Source organism: Echinops telfairi, unplaced genomic scaffold (assembly GCF_000313985.2).
Source record: "Echinops telfairi isolate 266 unplaced genomic scaffold, ASM31398v2 ScPeMD7_5805;HRSCAF=6673, whole genome shotgun sequence".
Taxonomy (NCBI): Eukaryota; Metazoa; Chordata; class Mammalia; order Afrosoricida; family Tenrecidae; genus Echinops; species Echinops telfairi.
This window is the reverse complement of record NW_022109704.1, coordinates 1,232,918-1,241,378: the sequence shown is the minus strand read 5'-3', so window position 1 is coordinate 1,241,378 and position 8,461 is coordinate 1,232,918. Positions and strand designations below refer to the sequence as shown.

Below are 8,461 nucleotides of genomic sequence, written 5' to 3'. Positions count from 1 at the left end.
AAAGTCTGATGGGTTACACTCTTCCCTAAACCCCAAGAAACAAACTCAGTGCCATCGAGTTTATTCTGGTTCATAGCGACCCTATGGGACAGAGCAGAACTGCCCATGTGGGTTTCCTAGGCTGTGAAACCGCACCGGAGTAGACAGCCTCATCTTTCTCCCTGAGATTGGCTGGCGCACTGGAATCACTGACCTTGTGGGTTGACCGTCCAACTCAGAACCCACTATGTCACCAGGGTACGGTCTTTGTGAGCTTTCCCCACCACCATAGCTCTGTAACCACCCACCTAGTAAATGTGGTCTGGGGTGTGGACCGGAAGCGCCACGACCCGGAAAGATTCATCACTCTGTGGCTTGACTCTATATCCTGAGAGCCCCATCTGCCTCTTTGAGAGCTCTTAGTATCTATGAAGCTCTAGGAACCTGAGTGCATTAGATACTTGACCTTGATTCCTTTCCCACACCCATTTCTCCCTCAGTTTGTCAGTCGGAAAGCACACCAGCTACAGGCGAAGGCTACAATATGAACTGGGGAAAGGAATCGCCTTTTGAGAGGAGAGTGAGAGCCAAGGCCATGCCAGTGGGAGGAACATTTTGAATCCCAGAGCCGCTGAGACTGAGGAGCATCCGGTGGGAAGGATAGCGGTTGAGAGTGTCTTATTTTAAGAGGCTGTTCTCTCGGGCCCTTCTCCAAGCCCCTCTCAAACCCACTTTATTTTAGTTGTCTTCAATAATATTCACTTTCCGTTTCCTGCAGACAGGGATGACATCATACTGTCTTAATTATTGCAGTAGCTCTTCCAATAGTTCACATAGTGCTTCACCACTGGCTTAGCAGTGAGAGCCCCAAGGTATCTGGTGTCTCTTGTCTTAGCCATGTGGTGTAGATAGAAGCATGCGTATGAAATAAGGCCACACCATTACGATCTATTCGTGAATAGGAAATGTTTTATACAGACCCCTTAACTTGTACATCATTACCATTTACAGGATAGAGCTGACCTAAGTCCATAAATTGACTCCAGGCTTTGCTTGGAGTGTCTGCTCTCAGTGCCACCAGCAGCTCATCGTCAGTCTTTCAAAGGCCTTAGAAGGCAATTGTAGGTCAACTGTACACAGTCCAGCTTTCACTTTTCCCAGCGTGGCCCTGCTGAATCACTCACACTCCGGCTTGGTCTTCCTCACCAGCTGTTGGGCCATTTGTGTTGACACCTTGTGTGAAAGGCCTGGCCTAAGTTGGAGGTCCAGTTGGGGGTGGGGTGGAGATGGAAGGAGCTGCTGACGGGCTTATCGGTAGGAGGGAAAGCATTTTTCTTTGAAGCGTGTGTGGCATACGCAAAAAATACAATTTCAACTTGGCCTCTGATAGAACTATGCAGTAACCACATGAGTATAAGTCGACTGTATGGCATATCGTGTCCCCCTCATCATTCTTCATTCTGTAAACAACTTTATGGAGATATAATTGGAATAATAAGCAGCACATTGAAAATGTACAACTTGGTAAGGTTTGCCAGGTGAATCCCCTGTGAAACGCTCATCACAGTTGAGATAATGAACATTATCTGGCTGCCACTACCATTTCTTCCTACCTTCCAGGTAACTGCTGATCTGCTTTATGTTACTATGCAGGGGGCTTTAAATGTTTGTGGAAACATCCCATTATCTTTCCATTTGATTTTCCCACAAACTTTTTGAAGCCCCCTCTGTAGATTAGTTTGTATTTTCTAGAATTTCATCTAAGTGAAATAACATTATATATACTGTTTTATTTGTGTGTTTTGGTGGGGTGGGGGGTCTGGTCTTCTTTCATTCAGGTCCCAAGGTAACTCAAGTGGTTTGAGTTCACTGAATGGTTGGTGGGTCAAATCTACTCAATGGGTACCACGGAAGAAAAGTCCTGGCCATCACTAAGATTGCAGACAAGAAAACCATGTGGAGCAAGTTCTATAACATGAGCATGGCATGAGGTGGAATCAACTCCATGACAATGATTGGTTTTTCTTTTCAATATTGAGTTTGAGGCGAAACTTTACATTTATTACATAGGTTCCCATTGAACCTTTTTTAAATACAAATAATTCCATGACACCAACTATGTGTTTTGCAACCTGCTTCCATTCTCATAACTTCCATTCTTTGTGTTCGGTACCCACTAATCTCGCTTCAATGCCCTTTCTTAGCTTTTTAGCTTTGATTTAGGGTACAGGTTGATCATTTGGTCTCACATAACTGATCAAGGGAGCAGAGTATTCATAGGTGATATTAATTTTATAAACCAATCTATTATTAAAGGAGACCACTGAAAGTGTGTGTTGGTCTGGGTAGACTAGAGAAACAAATCCATAGACACTCATGTGTATAAGAAAGAACTTTATATACAAGAGCAGTTAAATATTGAGAAAACATTCCCAGCTCAGTCCAGATCACGTCCATAAGCCTGATAGTAGCTCACCAGTCCGATACCCATCTATGACACCGAATTCAGGAGCATCAAAGGCCACTGGGTGGGAAGTCTTATGGATTCAGTGACATTGTAAGCATCTCAGCACCCACAGGGGTCTCCATATGGCTTCTCCAGCTCCAGAGGTCTGGTTCTATCAGCCTCTCTCCATGTGTCTTCTCCACAGGGATGTCTCTCAGGGAGTCAGCAGCAGAGAGAGAGTCTCCTGCTTCCAAGGAAATACCGGAGTTCCCAGAATCCTCAGGAGAAGGCCATGTCCACACAGAGGCCTCATTGGCTATGACCTGATTGACAGGCTAGATTCCACTCCTACACTCTTAATCCTCATATTGACCCCAGATTATGCAACTACCACAGAGTGGCTTCAGTTCCAAATCTGAAGGTATTTAAAGCAACAGTCTCTGGGTTCATGTAGACAGGGGTTCTCAACCTTCATAATGCCATGACCCTTTAATACAGTTCCTCATGTTGTGGTAACCTGTGGGGGAAAGGCCAGCCCCCCACAACTAATCATGGTCCGGAAGATGCAATTGTATGGTTGAGATATATAAAGATTATAATAAATTCATCAAGATCATGAGAGCTAGAGGAGAGATTGAAATAATGGAGTCAGACACATTTCATGGTAGCATGCTCACCTCCTGGATGGCCATGATCTTACCAGCAAGGTCCGTGCACAGTGTGGGCCAAGGTCAGGTGGGGTGGAGACCCGGCAGTCGGCTGGAACCATTTATTGCTAGCCAAGGGTTATATCTACTTAGGGGGGCATGATTACAGGTAACCACACGCCACAGGAAGGGGCAGTACAATAGGCATACAAGCAATAGGGGGGTGGGGATATACAATGGGCATAGGTATAACAGGAAGAGGATGAGCCAGGGGTGTACACATGATAAGAAGGGAAGGGACTAGGGGTATACATATGACAAGATGATGTACCCTAGATGGCGGCTAACCTTGGTCACCCTTGAGTGGGCTTGACCTCTCGGGTCTCCTGCAAGGAAACAGTCAACTACTATCCTTATCAGAAGGGAGTGGGTCCTACTTGTGGGATAAACAGTGGTGACTGCTTGCTCTGGATGGCTGATAACCCTTAGAGAGAATAACCCCTGACCTACTTGTGTTGATCTCCAAATGTATAATCACCTGCCACATGTAGCGAGCAGCTAAGTGTGAGATACATTTGGGGGAGACAACTTGGGAGAAATCTTTCTGTTTCCCACAGTAACCCCCCCCCAACCATAAAATTCTTTTCTTTCATTTCTTTAAAAAAAAATCATTTTATTGGGGGCTCGTACAATTCTTACCACAATCCATATATCCATCCATTGTGTCAAGCACATTTGTACGTTGCCATCATCATTCTCAAAACATTTGCCTTCTACTTGAGCCCTTAATATCGGCTCCTCATTTTTGCCCCTCCTTTCCCCCTCCCCCTCCCTCATGAATGCTTAATAATTAATAAATTATTGTTATTTTGTCATATGTTACACTGTCTGATGTCTCCCCTTGCCCACTTCTCTGTTGTCCATCCCCCAGGGAGGAGGTTATACGTAGATTCTTGCAATCGGTTCCCCCTTTCCACCCCACATTTCCTCCACCCTCCAGGCATCGCCACTCTCACCACTGGTCCTGAAGGGGTCATCTGTCCTGGATTCCCTGTGTTTCCAGTTGCTATCTGTACCAATGTACATCCTCTGGTCTGGCCAGATTTGTAAGGTAGAATTTGGATCATGATAGTGGGGGGGAGGAAGCATTTAAGAAGTAGAGGAAAGTTATATGTTTCATCATTGCTACCGTGCTTCTGAGTGGCTTGTCTCCTCCCCACAACCCTTCGTAAGGGGGTGTCCAATTGCCTACCAATGGGCTTTGAGTCTATACTCAACCTCATTTACAATGATGATTTTTGTTCTTTGATGCTTGATTATTTTCATTGCTACTTCATAACTGTAATTTTGCTACTGTTATGAATTGGGCAACCCCTGTGAAAGGGTCGTTTGACCACCAAAGAGGTCACAACCCACAAGTTGAGAACTGCTGCTCTAGACTCTGTTGATCTGCTTAGTCTGCCTGGATTTAGGAATTTGAGTTTTGAGCCACATTTTTCTGCCATCCTTACAGAGACCTGTTGTGCCCCTGGACGGAGCAGTTGGTAGTGGTAGCCAGGCACCGTGCAGCTTGTCTCCAACTAGAAGCGACTGTGGCTCTTGTGGGCCTTTTGTCAACTGGACTAATTTCTCCCTTGAATCTTTGTTTCCTTTATTCTCCTTAGCACCAGATGGGAAGAGACCAATGGTTATATCTTAGATGGCTTCGCACAGGATTTTAAGACCCCCGACCAAACTAGGATGTTGAACGTTATGAAGTATGTTTTATGCTCATTGATTAAATTGTCCCATGAGCATACGGTCCCAAGGCTCCAAACCCAGTCAGTCATTCCCATGATGTGTTAGGTTATGTCTTGGTAGTATCTGTAACTGTGCCCCTCCGAGGTTCAATAATAGATGTGAATATGCAGTGCACATAAGCATGTATACCCTTATGTCTGTAGCTCCAGGGGCTTTGGTTTGAACACAACAGAATTTGCCCATTCTGTTGATGGCTCTATGGGTTGTTTCCAGTGCTTGCTTGTCCATTACAAATAAAGCATAAAGCTACGATGAATATTTGTGTACAAGCCTTTGAATTATACCTTCAGTCCCTGTTGGGTAGATATCTAAAAGGGGACTGGATGGATCATACTGTTCGCTTTCTGGGACGGTTTCCCCCGGTTCTTGGTTCTCAAAGCTGAAGTCATCCATTCAGCAGAAGCACTTTTGTAAATCCAGTACCTTTTATGAGGGAAAGGGAAGTTTCAGGTGATAGAGTCTCAGACAGAACACGCTACCGGTCTTCCTGGAAAGCGTGCAAGGCCGAGTGGCGGGGGGCTGTCGGAGATTGCCCGACCGAAACAGCAGCTTCAGAGAAGTGCAGAAAAAACCCGTCGGAAATGGCCGGAAAGAGGAGCCCACGGAGACCAAAGAGGTGTTCCTGGAACCGGAGAAGGAAGCAGAGAGGGAGTGCCAGCCCTGAGAGGGCGCACGCTCTCGCGGTGCCCATGGGAGAGATCCTGCCCTCCAACCTGTAAGAGATCAATAGCAGTCTCTGCCCTTTATCCCCTCTTAACCCTATTTGGGGGTGTGTGGTGGGGGAGCTTGGTTGAGGGTATTGGCCAATCTTAGTGACTGAGTTTAGGTGCATATGTGACATAAAATTGCTGGTGGGCAGTGTGCGTGCCTGGGTTGACAATCACCTGTGCCTCGGTGACCTTAGTCTGTGCATGCCCAGCTTGTCCCCACAGGTGTCTCATGCATGCCTGATTTCTTTTACAACCCCTTTATTGTGGCACGACCAGCTAATTTTCATTTAGCATAGGCATTTGGTGGAGACAACCCCCTTTATTTCTAATCTTCCTACCTATCATTAAGGCAGGTGTATGGCTCACAATGCTCTGTAAACCTCCACTCAATTCATAATAAGTTAAAAAATATTTCGTTGTTACTGAGACAATAGACAGTAAAATATATGCAATTCAACAACTTCTGCAAGTACCATTTTGGTGATGTCAATTCCACTCTCAGCACGTGTAATGCCTCCCACCCTTCTTTTCCGAGTTGCTCCTCAATGAACAAATTCTACCCAAAGGTTCCTCTACTTTAAAGTCTACTGAAATCTTTCAAGTTGCTGTTATTGATTTGATTCCATATAGATCGCTCTTAAAAGAACATGACCAGGGAAGCTATAGAGCCCACATGGAAGAAGCACACCAGCCTGTGTGATCATGAGGTGTCGATGGGAAGAGGTATCCGAAGTTCAAAGACAAGCAATCAAATCGATGTGAAGGGGCATGGATGTAGTGGAGACACAAAACCCACCTGTCAGATAATTGGACAGTCCTTCTCAGAAGGGCCACATGGAAGGGATGATAAATCCAGGGTGCAGTATAGCAGTGATGGACCGCATAACTATCCTCTATTTCTCTAATATTTCTCCCCTTACTACAGTATTAGGGTTTTTATTTGTTTTACCTCATTAATCATGTTAGACTTGCGTATGTTCATTTGTATATTTAAGATCGTTTGGTACATGAAAGCCAAGATGGATAACCCTTCAGAAACAGTAATATGAGCAATGGTTCCCTGAGGGTATGGGAAGAGAGGGGGGGTGGGTAGGGAAGGGGGGAAATAGGGAGCTGATAGCATTGATGACTATAACCCCACTTGATGGGATTGGACAACAGAATTGTATGTGAATGGATATATTGGATTGTGTAAGATATGGCAGAAAACAAAACAATTACAGGAAAAAATATAGGGTGGGGGAAAGGGGATAAAGGGGAGCTGGTAATCAAGGAGTTCAAGAAGAAAGAAAATATTTAGAAACTGACGTAGTAGCAATTGTACAATATTGCTTGATGTGATTGAAGTACGGAATGTTATGAGATCTGTAAGAGCTTCTAATGAAATGATTACCAAAAACCTTGTATTCTGGCCCCTTCCTCTATTGCCCCAGGTGAATAAAGAACAATTGTTGTGCCTTGGATGCCTGCTTGCGGGCACTATTCAAGGAACTAGGAGGTGGACGGAGCACTAAACATGTTTTTAGGCCAATTAACTGGGATGGCCTGTGAAACCATGGCCCTAACTCTACAAACCAAGCAACCGAATCTCATGAGGTGTTGTAATTTCAGTTAAGCAGCTGTAGCAGCTACTCTTTGTTGCTGTCAGCATCATCATCATCATCATCATCATCAAGATGTCATACAACTTTTGCCCATTCAAGCTCTTATTGACAGCAATGATAATAATAAACCGGTTGTGTAAGCCTACCCTTACTGTGGTATTTCTATCATACATAACTCCCCCCTTTTCCTCCCTCCTACCCTGGCAACCACTAATAAATGTTGTTTTCTATACATTTACCATTTGGGGTATTTTTATGTATGAGGCTATACATTTGCCCTTTTTGATTACTTACCTTTCTTGGTATACTGTCTTCCCGTTCTCTTCAGGCTGTAGCATGTACCAAGACGTCACTCTTATGTCAGCTAAGTCCAAGTCCACTATACACACGGGCCACATTGTTTGTAGTCATTCATCTGTGAAGGGAATTCAGGTAGTTTCTACCTCTTGGCTATTGTGAATGGTGTGTGCTGCAGTGAACATTTCACTCATTTTTTAATAGGCTTTTTTATTTCCTAGTGGAGTTTTAGGCTTACAGAAAAATTATACAGAGTTCGTGTATTACCACCCCATTGTTGATCCTGTTCACAGTTTATGAATTATATGTTTCTCCTGTTAGTCACAATCGTATGGTACAGCCATTACAATAGATGAACCAGGGTTGATTCATGATTATTAGCTAAATACATTTACCTGTTTAAGAAACTGCTGAGTTGGTTTCAAAAGTCGTTGTACCATCTTACAGTCTCACCCACTATGGAAGAGAAACACAGTTCTTCCATGTTTTTGTTGGTCTTTGGTGTGGTCAGTCTTTAATTTTAGCTATTCTGAGAGGGGCATGGTAATAGTTCACTGTGATTTTACTTGGCATTTTCCTGATGAAAAATGATATGGAACGTCTTTTCTTTCTTTTTTCTTTTTTTTAAATCTTTTTTTTTTTTTTTAACATTTTATTAGGGGCTCATACAACTGTTATCCCAATCCATACACACATCAATTGTGTAAAGCGCATTTGTACATCGTTTCTCAAAACATTTTCTCTCCATTTAAACCACCGACATTGTGTCCTAATTTTTCCCCTCCCTCCCCGCTCCCCCCTCCCGCATGAACCCTTGATAGTTTATAAATGGGTATTTTGTCATATCTTGCCCTGTCCGACGTCTCCCTTCATCCACTTTTCGGTTGTCTGTCCCCCAGGGAGGAGGTCACACACAGTTCCATGTAATCGGTTGGAGCGTCTTTTCATATGCTGATTTGCCAACTTTCTTCTTTGGTG

The 8,461-nt window shown here is 44.1% G+C and overlaps 1 long non-coding RNA gene across 1 annotated transcript in view; it reads left to right on the top strand.

The window, feature by feature from the left end:
- Positions 1-7,325, top strand: part of LOC123522331 — a 13,470-nt gene extending 6,145 nt beyond the window's left edge. The window contains exon 3 of the long non-coding RNA XR_006680601.1: positions 7,016-7,325. This is a non-coding gene — a long non-coding RNA (uncharacterized LOC123522331). The remainder of the gene's footprint in view (positions 1-7,015) is intronic.
- The last annotated feature ends 1,136 nt before the right edge of the window (positions 7,326-8,461 follow it).